The sequence below is a fragment of the Eublepharis macularius genome, chromosome 2 (assembly GCF_028583425.1).
Source record: "Eublepharis macularius isolate TG4126 chromosome 2, MPM_Emac_v1.0, whole genome shotgun sequence".
Lineage (NCBI taxonomy): Eukaryota > Metazoa > Chordata > Lepidosauria > Squamata > Eublepharidae > Eublepharis > Eublepharis macularius.
Window position 1 is genome coordinate 82153104 of NC_072791.1, and position 17496 is coordinate 82170599.

Here is a 17496-nt window from a genome sequence, read left to right on the forward strand (position 1 = left end):
AATTCATCTCATGTAGAGAGACTCTAACACAGCTACCCATCTTGAGAAATACAATGAACATCTACACACACACAAAATAACCCTGAAACTGGTTTTTTTTTCTTTCTGGCTTCCATTTTAACGATCCTTTCTGTATCTTAAGGCAGACTCAGAAGTAGGCATCCCACTCCCCAGTGGGAACAGGGGATCACTACTCACCTGAAACGGCAGGAGAGAAGGGTGCAGGAACAGGCCTCCTGGGCAAGAGGGCTTTTCTGCAAAGGTACTAGTGCTGTACAGTACAGAATGGCTTAGAAGGCTACTTGGTAAAAGCTTAGGGACAGTGTTCTATAATACTGGGTATAGCTTATGCTACCTGTTGCTGTAAATAGGACACTACTATGTAATATTCTGCATCATTTAACACACCATAATATTTATGTTTTGCTTCAGTTCTGCTTTCAGATTTTTGGTTGATTCTAGATTTGTACAATACATAAATGTTTGTGTTGTTTATTGGATGTCCCATCCCGTTGATTGTATTGACTTACTCTGTGTAATCCACCTTAAATCCCAGTGAGAAAGGCAAACTGTAACACAGACAAACAGACAGTAGTCATTTATTCAAATTCCAAGTAATTGTCACAGATGATGATGCGTGTTGCATTATTTGCAGAGAGTCTCCAAAATTTTTAGTAGAGTCTTCAAAATTTTTATCCAAATGGCATCAAAAACAAATAAGTTACATCCAGAAACATATCAGAAATCAATATAGCAATATTAAACTCACAGAAATAAAAAAGGAAATTTATATTAACAAACATGCTAAAAGCAAAGATTATGAAAATCAAAATTTTAAAAATTGCATGCTTTCAGCACATTACCTTAGTAAAAAGGGCAACAGCAGCAACTATTTAATAAGGAGAGAAGCTGCCTTATACCATATCAAAGTCTGTATTTTCCTTGGCAAAAGCTCTCCAGGATGTCATGTACAGATGTTTTGCAACTATCACTGTCCACTTAAACAGCAGCAGCAACAACAACAGAGATTCCAAGGATTGAACCTAGGTCCTACATACAAAGCACATGGTTTAACAGTGAGCTACAGTTTAGGGTTGCCAACTTCCAGGTGGGATCTAGAATTCTCCCAGAATTACAACTGATCTCCAAACTACAGAGATCAGTTCCCCTGTAGACAATGGCAGCTTCAGAGGATTGACTATTAAATCACTTCCCTGCTGAGCTCTCTCCCCTCCCCAAACTCTGCCCTCCCTAGGCGCCACCCCCAATCTCCAGTAATTTCTCAATTTGGAGTTGCAACTGTACTACAGCTGCTCCTACAGAGCTGCAGCTACTATAGCATGGCAGAGATGATATGAGAAGACCCTGAGCCACAAAAGTGATGTGAGATCTTGTAGTAGATGTGGGTGCATAGTTCAGTGCCAGAACAGATACTTTGTACACAGAAGGTTCTAAGGTCTCTCAACTTAAAGAACTGAAGGACCTCAGGTAGTAAGACTAAGGACCCATGCTTGAGAATTTGGAGAACTTCTGTCATTCAAAAGAGATAGTGCAGAGCTAAGATGGATCAATGGTCTGACTCAATGTATAGCAAATCCAGATGTTGAAGTTGGTGAGAAGTTGGGCCTGGTGATTTGGTCAAGGTCTACCATCAACATAAGCATAAGAACATAAGAACATAAGCAAAGCCATGTTGGATCAGGCCAGTGGCCCATCCAGTCCAACATTCTGTCACACACAGTGGCTAGAAATCCAGTGCCATCTAAAGGACTGTCAGTGAGGCCAGGACACCAGAAGCCCTCCCACTGCCTTCCTTCCAGCACCAAGACAACAGAGCACCACCTCCCCACAAAGAGAATACCATCTATCTCCTGTGGCTAATAGCCACTGATGGACCTCTGCTCCATATATTTGTCCAGTCCCCTCTTGAAGCTGGCAATGCTTGTAGCTGCCACCACCTCCTGTGGCAACGAATTCCATGTGTTTATCACCCTTTGTGTAAAGTAGTATTTTCTTCTATCTGTTCTAACCCGACTGCTCAATAATTTCATAGAGTGCCCACGAGTTCTTGTATTGTGAGAAAGGGAGAAAAACACATCTTTCTCAACCTTCTCTAACCCGTGCATTGTGGAGCTAGAGGATTATTTTTCCTTAGGGTTCATAAAAAACAAGCAAAATAGTGAAGAGCGGTGACTCAATGGTACAGCACCTGCTTTTCATTTTTTCTGATTTTCTAAGTTAGTAGCCACCATTACTACTGGCAAGTTTTTAAAAATTATTTGCCTCAGATGGATTTTCTATTGATTAGGACATCTGATGACATACCAAGGACAAGTTCCATTCATGTTATTCCTGATAACCATTTTTATGCTGACAGGTTGTGTTAGAAAGCTTCATGTCAATTAAGAGTTAGTGTCATTCTGAAAGAAGATCTGTTATATTATTTGCCAAGCCCATTTTAATCTTGGAACAGTGTGGATTTGTATTTGAATGAATGCTGCTAAGCAAAGACTTGTGACTGGAACTCAAGTGCTGTGTTTTCAGGGAAGCTGCCTCTTATTGTTTTAGAGCCATAGAGCAATCAATCACATAACAAGGTAATAAGCTCTGTAGCTCATCCCCTCACTGTTAATTGCATAGTGTATAAAGTTCTCATTCTGTGCAATCATGGGGCTCATTTGTAGACATGTTCTCTGCAGAGATTCTTCAAAATGCTGATCCTTATTTGTAAATTGTGTGATATATTGCTCAAGAGAAAACAAAACACAAGAGATTATTGCTGAGAATAAACCTGAAGTCAGCATAGATTAAAGAACATCAAGAACGCTTGGAACAACATTCAATTTCATAACACCTCATTCATATGTTCTCTCCACTGGAATAAAGCCATGGCATCAATAGCACCTAAACTGTATGCTGATGGCCAACCAACATACACTGAAAATAAAATTTCTCCTTGGGTAGAAAAAGTGTTATATGCAGAAAAATGGAAAATAGATACATTCCCTGATGTGTCAGAGTGGATAGATAAGATCTATGAATATGCATCAATGGCCAAATTAACTATACTTATGTACATAATAGATCAATAGCTGAATTTTGGGGAAAATTGAAGGAATTCTTTGACAACTTAGGTTAAAATTAAGATTAATTTAACTCGATGCAAAGATAAGAAGATAAAACACAGGGAAATGACTAATTAAAATAATTGAAATTAAAGTTTAAGTGTAACCAAGGAGAGGGAAGGAGAATTATTGTACAATTAAGTTGTGTTGTTATATATTCTGATTGCATTCTTCTATCAGTTTAATCTAATTCTAAATGTAGTGCTTGTATAAATTTTTTTATGCACCTTCAACTGTTGTATCTTTTCTTTTTAAATAAAATTCCTATATACAAAAAAAAAGGTCTATCCTTGGAAGGCTGTAGCTCTGTTCACATGTTACAGTGAATGCCAGTACATCCTGCATGTGCATGAAAATCTGTTTGTAAGAAGGAGCCAATGCTTATTCATTCTGCACTTGAAACCAAGAACCATTATGTGGATAAATGTGTGATTTGTATTTCACTTTCAGGTGTACATATGTTGAATGTGGCATACAAATTATTCAATGCACATATTTTTAAAAACCCAATATACGACATATATGGATTGTACGTGAGTTCACTGTAACTTGTCAACAGGGCTTGGGTTCTGTGGTTCATACAGAAAATAGGCTGCATTTGAGAAAAACAAGAACCTTCTGTTCACCTTGGTTTACATGGTGATTTCCACAGCCCTTGTAAGCATCATAGGTGCCCAGAAATTAATCTGGGGGGGGTTCTGTGAGTTGACAAAATATTCTTTGGTAAATTTCCAGGCTTGAATCTAGCTCTGCAGTCACAAGGATTTCTGCCCATGGACCATAATCCCGCTCCCCCCTCCCCCGCACAGCAGCCTGAAATGCCCCTGTCCAAATGCTGATCTGGGGAGAGAGGGAAGCACAGGAACAGGATTCAGAGGGCATTTTGGGCTGCCATGAGTGGGAAGAGGTGGGAAAATGGAGCACTATGGGCAGAAGTCTTTGCACCAACAGAGGTTAATGTATACCCAACTCACTGTTGTGAGTTTGGCAGGCTCAATCACTGTGAGTGAGATATGATAAAATGTTATTGTGCTTTAATATCTGCCTTGGAATCTGAATGGGCAATTTTTAACATATAGGGTTAGAATCTCTGATTAGTACTGTGCTTTATTGTGTGTGTGTCTGAGTGTGTGTGTGTGTGAGAGAGAGAGAGACAGAAAGAGACAGAGAGACAGTGTTTCAAAGACAGAAGTTCAAGACAAGAGAGATGAGTGAGAATTTCTAGTTTTAAAAAAGCCATGTGGCTGCCTGCGGACAGGGTGGAAGGATCGCTGCCAAGATGGGCCAGTATTCTCTTGTGCGTTTTCTAGTATCTCGTTCATATTATTTCCAGACTTTGATTTATATAAGGAGCCAACCACCTGCAATTGGAAAAAAATCCCATCTTTTACTTTGAGATAAATTACCTTGAGATAAAAACCTGAACTATTGCATTCTATTTGCTCCTTGTGTGCACATTAGTTGTTGGGTGTGGGCTTTTTTTCAGAACTTGATTTTTTTTCCTTGTTTGCCTGATGGGTTTCAAATGGTGCCCATGGGCACCATGTTAAGGATCACTTCTCCAGACTCCTGTCATCTTCAATTGTTGCCAAGTAGGCCCCCTCCCCTGCTTTAAGGCCTGCCATGAACTGTGTTGAAGTTTCCTGCATTGCTGTTTTACTGCTGCACCAAAGACTGCCCTGCACGTGTGCGCTCTAAATACACGTGTCAGTTTCCTGCCTGCTTGTTAGTTACCTTGCTGCTGCAATAGACTGTGTTAGTTTCCTGCATCCATGTTTGGTTAACTGCACAAAGGACTCTTTTCCTGGGCAGCCCTGCTCAGACCTGTATCTGGACTTCCCAGTGTGTGTTTGGACTTTGTTACAAGTGTGCCCCATGCCTGCATTACCATCTACCACGGACCGTGCCTGTTCTCTGCTTTGGACTGTGTTTTACGTGCTGTTCCCCCTGCCTCCATGGAAGCCTGCCTCATATGGGCCCAAGCCGCAGCTAGCAGCCGGGCGCCTGCCGGGGAAATCTCCAGCAAGTCTGGCTAGGCGCTCCCTGGTCAGTTCCCGCCTGGAGACTCCCGCGGGTCAGTCCCCAAGCTTGCCCTCGCTACCGGGCAGCCTGCTATCCAGCCCCAGCTATGCCCAGCCGGCATCCATGTTCCCAGGCAGCCAGAAGACCCAGGGAAGAAGACTGCTTTGAGAAGCCATTTCGGCGAAGCGGGCACACCACGTCCGCAGCGAGAGTACCTCGCCCTGCTCTGCATATCTGAGGAGCCGCCCCGGAGAAGGAACTAAGTGCCGACCATCCCAAGCACTTAGAGAATGCATCTCAAAGAAACCTCCGCATTCCAGAGCTGATGACATCAGGGCAAGCCCTGTCCACTGGAACATCCATTCAGCCCACTCGGATTTCCCCCTCCCTCTTTTGTCCCCTCTTCCTGAGGTGTCACTTATCACAATCAGATTACCAAAGTGGCCCATCCAAGCCATTCAGTAACCCATTAGAACCTTTGTTTTAATCTGTGAGAACCACCAAGTGCGCATGCCATCCTATCCAGAACCCCTTGCTGTCCGTCCGTGGTCCCAGTGCTGGCATTGGGCCACCTCGCTGTTGTGTCTCTGCTTCGCTTCAGGATTGTGAGTATTCCCCACCAACGTTGGGAACCTGCTAATGCGAAAGTCTCTATATTTCATACTCTGTATTTCCTAGGTCTTGTATGCTTTCTTGTGTGTATGTGCAAGTTCAGGCTTACGCCACATTATTAGTAAAATACACGTGTTTGAACCTATTTATAGTCTGCCTCTTTGTCACTAGAGTGTCTGGAATGGGGACCTCCGTAAACATAGGTTAGATCTGTGCTAATAATTTTAGTTACAGACTGCTAAAGCTAATTTCCCCCATTAATAAGAGCAGTTCTGGTAACAGTTTACTGGTGGAGAATGCGGGCATAACCCGGTTCGTGTGAATCCACGTGAGTCGACACACGTGTTTTCAGCGAACTGCCGTAGAGGAAAATTTTCCAGACTTCTGTGTAAAGAGTGCAATTTAGCTCAGGGAATTAAAAGTGTGAGTGTCTGTGGCTCTAGCGAGCAATTCTATCTTGTGGGTTGGTTTTTCCCCATTTCCTCCTTCAGCCAGCTTTGGACTACTCGCCTTATTTTGTGCACTGCGAGGCTTTACGGCCATTATAACCGTTATAATCTGTGGGTGAGGACCTCTGAACTGGTGAAGTTCCTGGCCACCTTCCAGGCCGCCTAAACGCGTCTATGTGGGTGGGATCCCAGAAGTAGGCTCTCTCTATATATATATATCCTGAAGCAGCACATATAAAACTCTCTTCCACCCTCCCCCGTCTCTCCTAAGTCTGTCCAAACCCTGTTCCAGCACTTAGGCTTCAATCCCCGCTCCGGAGGAAACATGAAGGGATCGATAGTCCGTTTGTTCAGTCAGTTTAGCTTTGGGAACCTAAAGCCAGGTTCCTGAAGCCCCGCGGCAACTGGGTGCACCGTGCTTGAGAGTTTTAAGTTAGACTCTTGGGCGCATTTTGCTTGGGAGTTGTTTGAACTCTTGGGCGCACCGTGCTTGAGAGTTTTTAAGAAGACCCTTGGGCGCACCTCGCTTGAGAGTTAGTAGGACTCTTGGGCATTTTTGCTTGGGAGTTGTTTGAACCCTTGAGCGCTTTTCCGCTTGGGAGTACCGTAGTTTTACTCCTGGGCACTTTTGCTTGGGGACGTGCAGAGGCAGTCCTTGAGCGCTTTAGTCTTTTGGTCAAGGCTTGGAGACAGTTTAACCATTTGTCTCTGAGCGCGAGGCCTGGGGACACTTTGAGTTTAGTTCTTGGGCAGAGAGCTTGAGAGCATTTTTGCTTCTAAGCAGAGGCTTGGGAGCATTTCAGTTTCTGGGCAGAGGCTTGGGAACACCTTCTGGTTTTCTGAGCAATAGGCTTGGGAGACCCTTGAGCTTTAGCTTCTAGGCAGAGGCTTGGAAGCACTGAGCATTTTGTTCTTGGGCTTAGAGAGCTTGGGAGCACCTTCTGAGCCAGTAAACTTTTCCTGGCCCCGTGGCTTGTAGGCAAGCTTGAAACGGGAATAGGAATTTTCCTTCTCCTCCGGTGGAGAAGAACCGAGTGTAGGACCCTTAAAATACCCTTGTGAACCTAAAAGTAGGACCTTTAAACCCCCCCCCCGGTAACACCTATGTAGAACCCAGTGTAAAAATCCTTGAGGACCGGAGGGAAGGATAAACCTCCCAACGGAACATAGAGAGGAAAAGTTGTTGAAAACCCTATGAAGCCAGTTTAAGAATCCCCGAGGACCCGAAGAAAAATAACCTCCGAACGGCCCCTAGACGGGAAAACTTATAGGGAGCTCCAGTCGCCCCACCCCTGGTGTTGCTGATCCATTCTTTAACACCCCCCCCCCCCGAGGTCAGCCTTAAACGAAAGAAAAAATGTATCGGGCAGCCCCCACCGTGCCCCGTCTGGAGAAGTGGCTAGTTAAGAAGGGAGATTGCAATTGGGAAGCCGGTTCCTTCAAGGGACCCGACCCGCTCCAGATAGTTAGAAACGCCTTCCAGGATTTCTGTGACAAGGAGAAACCTAGGTCTAGCAAGAAGGACAGATATGGGACTTGGGCACTTTTCACCACCCTACAGGACAGCGTGTCCCTAATTAATAAGCTACAGGCAGCTCAGGAAGAACAGGAACAGGAGATAGAGAAGTTAAGGAAGGAGAAGAAAGAGTATGAGGAAAAGGCAGCCGAGTGGCGTTCTGAGCATGTTAATTTCATGCTGGAGAAGCAGGGACTAGCCGCTGCTCTCCAAGACGCTCAGCACAAGGCCGAAGTGGCCACCGCTCGTGCCGAAATGGCCGAGGATGCCGTGATTGAAGGGCAGGAGAAAATTGCCAAGTTAACTCATGCTGCCCAGTTCATGGCAGAGCAGAAAGTTGCGAAGGTAGCCGCAGCGGACCACTCCGCCTGTAAGAGGGAACTAGAGGCCCTAAAACAGCACCTGGGGATGCAGCAGGCCGTAATCTCCGCCGTGCATCCCACAGCCCTGTTGGCCCTCCCCGAAGATAGCATCGATAGCTGGGCATCTCACTCGCCCCAGCCCAAAGAAGCCCCGCAACCCCTCCACCCGGTAGCCACTAAGGAAATCGTCTCCATGGACGAGGACGGCAGAAAGACAGACCGGGTCGTTAAGGAGACCCGCAATTGGAGGCCCGATGAGCTCCAAGCCATAGCAGATTGTATGGGGCCCTTAACCGAGACACGGCCATCCAATGGTTCACTCACGTAACCACCTCTCAGCCCTCCGCTAGTGGTTCTGACATGGCCCAGCTGGCCCGCCAATGCGCCGCCCCTGAAATAGTCTCGGCCCTCAATGCCTATATCTCTAACCGAAGACTAGCCACCCGCAGTCAGTATGGGTCCATCAAAGAGTTGTGCGCATTCCTATGGCCCACCAAGAGCTTAAAAGCCCTATACATTGCAGAGTCCCAAAAACCCAAAGAGGACCCAGAAGCATACCTAGCCAGGAAGCAGCTTCTCGCTGAGCTAGCAGATGAAGTAGATTTAGACGCAAGCGATGTACCCGACTTCGACGAGCTAGAATTCAGGAGGGCAGTCTTAGACGGTCTCAATAGTACTACCCCCCTGGCCCTGGCAGGAGTCGAACCAGGGAGCATCTCATGGGGAGAACTGGAAGCTCGCATCAGGAGCATTGCTGGTCTGTTGCAAGAAACCGGAGCGATCCGCCATGCGAAGTCCCCGGCCCCCCGTAGGAAGGAGAGCGAGCCGATAAGTGCAGTCACCTATGCCAACCATGGCCCCCACTCCCAGTACTGACCGCAAGGATGCAACTCGTACCCGGAGGCACGGGGAGGGATCCTGCGGGGAAGGAGCAGCAGTTTCAACCGGGGAAGAGGGCCAAGGGACTACCACCCGGGAGTTTCCTTTGCACCCACCCCGAGCTACGATTCCTCTGTCCAGCAGAGACCCCACGAGCCCCGGCCGCAGGATGCGCCCTTAGCCCCTTCTCACTCTCGAGCATCGCACCCGTACAACCACCAGGTCTACCCCCCTCCAGATCAGTCTAACGCTTGGGGAGCACTGCAGGGCGACCACGAGGGCTACCAGGACCGCGGCAATACACCCCAGTCCAGGGACCCCCTCCGTTGGGAACTTCGGATGCGCTTCAAAAACATCGGAGCGAACATGGAGCTATTCGATGGAAAGCCCACGTCCATTCTGATGAAGGTGATCATGGACTGGGAAGACCAGCAGCAGCCCCCGGTGCCCCCGACGGTGCCCCCCTTACCGCCTGACCTTTCTTTTCTGGGTCCCTCGATAGCTGCGGTCCGGGAACGCCCGAGCCACAACAACCCCTTCAGAGGAGGCGCCGCTTCCAACGACCAGGGCACAGGATCAGAATAGGGCCGCCCCGAGTCCCAGTCTCCCTCCGTGGGCATAGTTGCCAGAGTAAAGCCGGACACATGGGGGAGACCGACAGTGAAGGCAGGGATCGGGACTCCCGGGGAAAAAAAGAAGCCTGCCACCCTCCTCATAGATACCGGAGCTTCACTTAATATACTCCGACCCACCCTAGTTATAAAGGGAACCCAGACCCCTACCACCATGCAACTCGCCGGTTTTGGAGGCGGCATGCAGGAATCCTCGGTCTTTCAGGACATCCCCCTCACCATTGGGAGCCTGGCCACCCAGATTTCGGCATGCGCGAACCGGGGAGAGGACGACGGACTTTTGGGCATGCTGTTTTTCCGAGCCGAGGGACTGACCATTGACTTAGCAAACGGACTCCTGTGGCGCATCCCGGGAGGCCCAGACTTTGTCAATGCAGTCCACCGGTGTGCGGCCCTTAAGGCCCCCGTGCCTCTCGCCCTCATCACAGGAGACCCCTGGGTTCAGGACTTTCCCGAAGTTTGGGTAACAGATAAGGCTGAGTGTGGGATAGTGAAGGGCGCCTGTGTCCTAATTGAAGGAAAGGACCCCCCTCCCCAGAGACAGTATAAGTACCCAGCCGAAGCTGAGGCAGGGATAGCCAAGACCATAGAAGGACTCCTTAAGTGGGACGTCATACTCCCGATGCAGTCCATCTGCAACGCCCCATTGTGGCCGGTTCTGAAAGCAGATGAAGTGACCTGGAGAATGACGGTCGACTTCCGTGCCCTGAATGCCACCACCCCTCCAGTTGCCCCGGTTGTGGCTAAGTACAACGAGATCCTGACGGCCATCACCGCTGGGTCCCGATTCTACTCGGTCATAGACCTGGCCAACGCCTTCCACTCCATTCGGTTGCATGAGTCTTGCTGGTACAAGTTCGCGTTCACCTTCCGCAGCCAGCAATACGCATTCAAGTGGACACCCCAGGGATTCCACTCCAGCCCCAGTATTTGCCATGCCCATGTAGTCCAGATGTGGGAACGCCTCCAACCTTCCTCGAGGCCCCATGTTCTGAGCTACGTGGATGATATTCTGGTCCACGTCCCCACGGAAGAATTAGCTCACCAAATCACGAGGGAAGTCCTAGAACTCCTCCGCGAGACCGGGTTCAAGGCAAGCAGGGTAAAGGCCCAATTGGTTCAGACCAGTGTCAAGTACCTGGGTCTGACCCTGGGACCCGAGGGTCGCACCCCGGACGCCCAGCGAATGGAGGTCATTTCCAAGTTGCCTGCACCCACCTATGTCCCCTCCCTTAGAGCCCTTCTAGGAACCTTCAACTTCTCCCGAGACTTCATCGAATCCTTTGCAGACAAGGCTCGCCCTCTTTACGCCCTCCTTAAAAAGAACACTCCCTGGGAATGGGGATCAGATCAGCAGACAGCCTTAGCCGAGCTGAAACGTAGTCTGGCCGCAGCCCCGGCTTTAGCCCATCCGGATGTCACCCAGCCGTTCTTTATTCAGTTAGCAGTCTCGGACAAAAGCATAGGAGCCACTCTCACCCAGCAACAAGCCAGGACCGCAAGAGTAGTAGCCTATGCCTCTCGTAATCTAACTCCGGTAGAGACCAAGTTCAGCCCATGTGAAAAGACTTGTCTTGCTCTAGTTTGGAGTCTGACTCATTGGGAATTTATCATAGGAGGCTCGCACACGGTAGTCCAGACCACCCACACACCCCTCAAATACATCCTATCTGGCAAAATACAGGACGGGCAGGTGTTGAACGCCCGCATAGCACAGTGGACCCTGGCCCTGGTCAACCACGGAGTAGAATTTAAAAAGGAAGCCACTGAGCCACCCGCCCCATATGGCCTGTTAGTAACCAGGACCGAACACGAGTGCCCCCTGGATCTGCCGCCGCAGGTTGTCTGGCCAGTCACTTGGGGAGTCCCGCTAGAGGAAGCCCGGCTGAACAGTTTTACGTGCTGGTTCTGCAACGGCTCCTCCTTTCACGTTGGTGGCTCCCCTCGGACAGGCTACGGCGCCGTGCAAGTGACCGATGCATGTACCCTCAAGGGTCCAGCCCGCCCCCATTCCAGCCAAGCGGCTGAGGTGCGAGCGCTTCTGGCGGTGCTTGAGTTTGAGCCCCCAGAGAGCCCATTCGCCATTTACACAGACTCGGATTGGACGGCCAAAGCCGCCACGGTCTGGCTCCCGGTGTGGCAGAATCAGGGGTGGAGGACCAGCGATGGGAAAACCGTAGCCCACCTACAGCTGTGGCAGCACGTGGCCACGCTCCTTCAGTCCCGCACAGGCCCAACGCAGGTCGCACATGTTAAAGGGCACCAAAAGACAAACTCAGAGACCGCCTATTGGAACGACCAGGCAGACCTTGCCACCAAGGCAGCCGCTACTGAAAATGCTCCCTTGCCAGAACCAGCCTCAGGATATCCCCTCCACCCTGTCACCACTCGGGCACAGGCCCGCAACCAGGCCCAGGGAACTGCAGGTACACTAGACCTAGCCCAACTGCAGGCATCCGACCCAGAAGTAGCTGGCCTCCTAGCAGCAGGAAGAGACCAGACAGGGAGATTAGTGATTCGAGAAGAGGAAGGTATAGTGTGGGCAGTAGATACAGCCGGTGACCACCATTGGGTGGTACCGCTGGAAGTCCGGGCCGACCTGATACAATTTGTCCACGAACAGGGACACCGAGGCAAAGATCTGACTCTGGAGAGAGTAAGAGAGGTTGGTTGGTGGCCTGGCATGCGCACCGAAGTAGCACAATGGGTGGACAACTGTCTGTCCTGTGCCATGGTCAATGCAGACCCCTCCGGACCTACAGCGCCCCTCCAGCATCAGAGAATTGATGGGCTCGCATACAAATTGACTTTATCGGCCCCCTTCCTCCCACTCCCCGCGGCAATTGCTACTGTCTCACTGTCATAGATCCCTTTAGCAAATGGGTCGAAGCGTTCCCGTGTAAGCATAACAATGCGGCCACCACGGCCAAGCTGCTTTTCAATAACGTATTTTCAAGATGGGGCACTGTAAGAGTCATGGATTCCGATTTGGGCTCACATTTCATTGGAGAGGTTACCCAGGAGCTTTGCAAGGAATTAGGCATCCAACAACGCTTTCACATAGCCGGCCATCCCCAGGCTTCCGGCGCCATAGAAAGAACCAACCAGACCCTCAAGGAGGCTCTCTGCAAGATGGTTCGCTCCTCCGGGAGAGACTGGGATGAAAAACTCCCCATAATTCTAATGGCCATCAGAGGCACCACCGCAGTTCATGGGCTCACACCCCATATGGTCATGACAGGACGAAAAATGCAGCTCCCATAAGCCTTCTGGCTAGACACGCAGCTCCCTTCCGATATGCAGCCCGTAGTAATCAATGATGCCTGGGTTTGGGACCTCATCTCGTCAATACACGCCGTCCACATGCAAGTGGCCCAAAAGTTAGGAGCAGCCCAGAAGGATATGGACCGCAAGCTAGGATGGGTCAGGAACCCGAGGCAGTGGGAGGAAGGACAGCTCGTTCTATATAGAAAGTTCTCACAGAAGGCGCACTCATTAGCAGCCAAATGGCAAGGTCCTGTCCCGATCACAAAGAGAATCTCCCCAGCAGTCTATCAGGTGTCTATTCAGAGAAAGACTGGAGGAATCTGGCTCAAATACTTTCACACTTCCCAACTAAAGGAATGGAAAGGGAAGCCGCTCCAACCAACTCTGCCGGTGTACGACCCTGGGGGAGCAACCACTAGTCCAGTCCCCCTCTGCCCAGTGATCCGCCAGGTGTCCCTTCACCCTGGGCCTGAGACACCCTGCATCCCCTTAGACCAAACCTTTGTAGCTTTAGTATAAAGAAAAGGCAGAATCTGTATATATAAATGTTAAGAGTTTTTGTTTCAGTTCTATTCTTTAACCTTCTTAGGCGGGCCCCACAGTTGGGACCCTTGGGGGAAACACGGCAACCAAAGCCAAATAGGACCACCAGCAAAAGTGATTCTTAATTGGATTTTAAGCCGCATGTTCGGGAAAAAAATTACACAGGCAAAAGAGAGCGCTGTGTGTCGAGTGTTTGGAGAGGCTTTAGCCCAGAAGTGAATGCATTCTTCCAACATTGGGACCACCAAAAAAGGTGATCTCTTTGTTTGAAAATGTTTCACCCGCCATGCTGGTGAAGATCCCGCATCTACGTAGATTCGGGGTCTCACCTGCCAACCCACGCATTTGCATGATGGTCGGCTTTGGCTTTGAGGGCCGTGCCTCCCCTTGAGGAAACCCCCGTCCAGCCCGTCAACCCCCTCTTTTACTAATGTTCCTATTCGTCATGGTGAGTTGCTACACGGCGCCACCATCTAGTACGCTTTAGTGCAAAGGTAAAAGACCCGCCAGTATTTTGTAAATATGTTACCCCTGGAATGTGCTATTGAGGTGCGTTCGCTACGCACAAGGGGCAGCGTCCCTCATTTACATAGCCAGGATCCCCCGCGCCAAGATGACCCCTGAATAACCCAGACCCAGCGGCGCCGAAAGATCTCGGCTGCCTTCGCCGCTTCGATAAACGCCGCCGAGCGCCTTCGGCTCCACTTCGGCCCTTTCCGCCAGCAGCTGCCCGCCCCGTCTAACGTAATCTTTTCCCTTGCCCATGCCGTATAAGGGAAAAGAAGGGGGGGAGACATATTGAAGTTATAATGAAGCCATGCCAGGCCTTCCAAGTGAGGGCAACCCGAAAGTATCCCACACCCGTGTGCTTTTGCTTTGTGTGTTTTTCTTTCTTTTAACCAGAAAATGGGGCCTCCTGAGGGAGTCCCTCCAAAAATTGATCCTAGGAAAAAAATGGTCCGCCGAAATACATACAAGAGGTCCTGCAAAAAAGCAGAGGGAAAAAGGCAAAGCAAAAGCAAACCATCATAAAACATACCTTCAACCCTAACCACCCCTACTTAAAAATAATTTTAGAAAAATAAGACAAAGGTCTCCTTAAGCAGCAACCCTTATGATTACTGGAAACCGCTCTCTAGCCCATATTAGGTGAAACGAATGGCAAGGCCAGGCCAAGCCGGACAGATAACCCTCAACCCGCAAAATAAGAGCAGCCCGCCGCCAAGCAAGGGGCACCTGAAGGCCACATAGTCTAGGCACCCAGGGACCCCTGGGGCGAGTTTGCATAATCCAGCCTAATGTACAGCCGACCCTCGCTCGACGCAAAGACGTCCCCCCTGAAATATACATGCTATAGGAAGGAGCCCTCGCACAGGAGTTCCCCAGCGCAACAAGCTGGAAGGCCCGCTTAGTGCCCTGGGACTCCTCGTTCGAGCCCCGCCTAATAGACACTGCTGGCAGAAAAACGCCCTCCCTTTTTCCCCACTTCGCTTCAGTTATTTTGCTGCAACAAACTCAGGGAACCTGTACTTATACCCGCAGGTCTCCCCAGGATATTTTCGCCACAAAAAGGAAAAGAAGGCCGGGAGATGAGGCACCTGGCTACTCTGTGTTTGCTCGTGCTGGTAGGCACCCTAACAGAGGGACGCCCGTCCAAATTAATGCCCTACCCCCACTGGAGATGTATCAATACCCTAGCAGAAAATGAAATGATGGTCTGTAAAGTTGTGCAGCAGAGCAATATGACCACCCCTACGGATCGCACCAACTTCCGCAGTTGTGAAGACCAGTGGATCCGACCCCCAGAGCTTGTTATACTGTGTGGGAGTTAAAACCCTGTCCCAAGAACTAGTGTGTTACTCGCCCACCGATACGGTTTTCACCACTTGCTCCGATTCCATGTATGTTCCTTCCCCGCATCAGGCAAGCCCCCACCACAGTCCCGGTGGTAGACAAATATACCACCCCTGCCAATCCCGAAACCTCGCCGTTTGTCCCTGAGGCTTTCGGACCATACTGTGAAGTTATTCTAGTGTCGGCCGCAGTATGGAAGGCAGGAGACCCCTTCAGAATGACCATCCTACTAGGCACTACTACCACTGAATCTGCATCAGTCACTGTCACGCCCCCTTCAGGCGCAGTTCTCTCCTTCGCTATAGAGCACTGGGAGAACCTGACCTGGATTGTAAAGGAGGAAGACCTAGCCAAACACGGCCCACCCGATTGGATACTGGTTCAACAGGCGCCCGAATGCCAAACCAAGCCCCTAGTAGAGAAATTTCACCAGCTTGGGCTGCTCTTTGTAAACTTGACTCATGAACCAGGCAATTATTCCCTGCTGATCCGGACCCAGGAGACCCATGCCATCCAAATTGACCCTTTGATTGCTAGCAATGAACAATTAAGCCAAGATGGCACGCATATAGTGGGCTCCCATGTTTTGAAAACTGACATTGGAGAGAGAGTTCTAGTCCACCCGCAAATGTCTTTAAAAGAGATCCGCATAGACTTAGCTGAGCTAAATGTAACCCAGAGGCTGCCGCAGTGCGCTCCCTATCTGGAGGCCGGTAGCAAGGGTTGGAATGCATGGCTACAACTGTGGATCGATCCCCCTCCCTCTCTCTCGCGTGCCAGACGAAGCATCGCCGACTGGACTGCTCCTGCAGCCGGAGGCTTAGCAATCATGGATTCGGTCAATATTGAGACTCTCGCTAATAAATTTGCCCATGTCACGACTAGCATCTCCGACTTAGGTAAACCGGTGGTGCAGTCCCTAAATTCCATTGCAAATGGGCAACACGAGATCAGCTCCATTTTAGTTAACTGGGAGAGTCAAATTGAAAGAGATTTTTCTCTGCTGCTCAAGGGAACGCAGTCCTTTGAACGCAACGTGTCAATAGCCATGGCATGTATGCAAGCCCAACAATTAAACCAGGCTGTGGCCATGGGGCTAATTCGGCAAGCCACGGACGGGCACTTGCCCCTGGAAATTAAAAGATTGATTATGCCCAAATTGTCACCCATTGAACTGGAGCTTGAATCCTGGTGGTCTCTCGTAAATTCCTCATTCTCACCGACCACCCAGGAACTTAAATTATTTTTTATTAACGGCCAGTGCGCATGAGTCATTCCACATGTATCCAGTGGTGCCTCTGGGACTCCAAGTCAGTGACACCGAAGTCCTCTACGCCCGCCACCCCGACCATTGGGCCTGCTTCACCCCGACCGGATGGCAGCTCATCAGCCTCCAAGGGTGCCAACATAGAGATCAGACCGGCTTCATTTGCCAGGACCAAGCCTTTGCACCGCATCACCCCTGTGTAGCCCCGCAAGTCGGTGCCCTCAACGAGTGCTCCTTCGAGGTCGTCCGGGAGAACAGCTCAGCTGTGGTCTACCTTGGGAAAGGATGTGCCTGCGTGCGAACGGCCTGCGACTTCGTGATCCTGAACTCGTTCTAGCTTAAGCCTGTGATCCCGGGAGTCAATCGCTGCTTCTGCAACCTGTCTTCGATGGCAGCCTGCGACTTCACCTACACGGTACCGGTCTGGACCCAAGAAGAGATCCTGGTGGCACCCTCCATCTATCGTTATGTGAAGCCCATCCCCCTTGGCATCGGTCTGGAGCTAATCCACGAGCTCCTGACCCACCCGCAGCTCCACCGTACCCTCCAGAGCATCCAGAGGGACGGGGTTACTACTGCTTTGGTTGTGTCCCACAACGGCAAGGAGATTTTGGATCTTGCCCAGCGGATCAAGACCACTGGTGAGCACTCGTGGTGGGAAACCCTCTTTGGCTGGAGCCCCACTGCCACTGGAATTTACAATTTGGCCTTGCACCCGATCATTGTCATTTTGGCCTTCCAAGTTTTGTTGTGTGCCTCACTACTTTATTTGGGCTGTTGGAGCCGCCGACAGCTCCAGCAACTCCGGATGTCTTACCGCTTGGATCGCTATAATCCCGACCTCCTTCTGCCTTAATGGTTGTTCTTGGCGCCCCATTTTTATCCCCTGCTTATTTTGTTGCTTATGGTGTTATGAACTATGCTTGGGTTTTATTATGTGTACGGATCCTGAACCGGCCCCATGGACG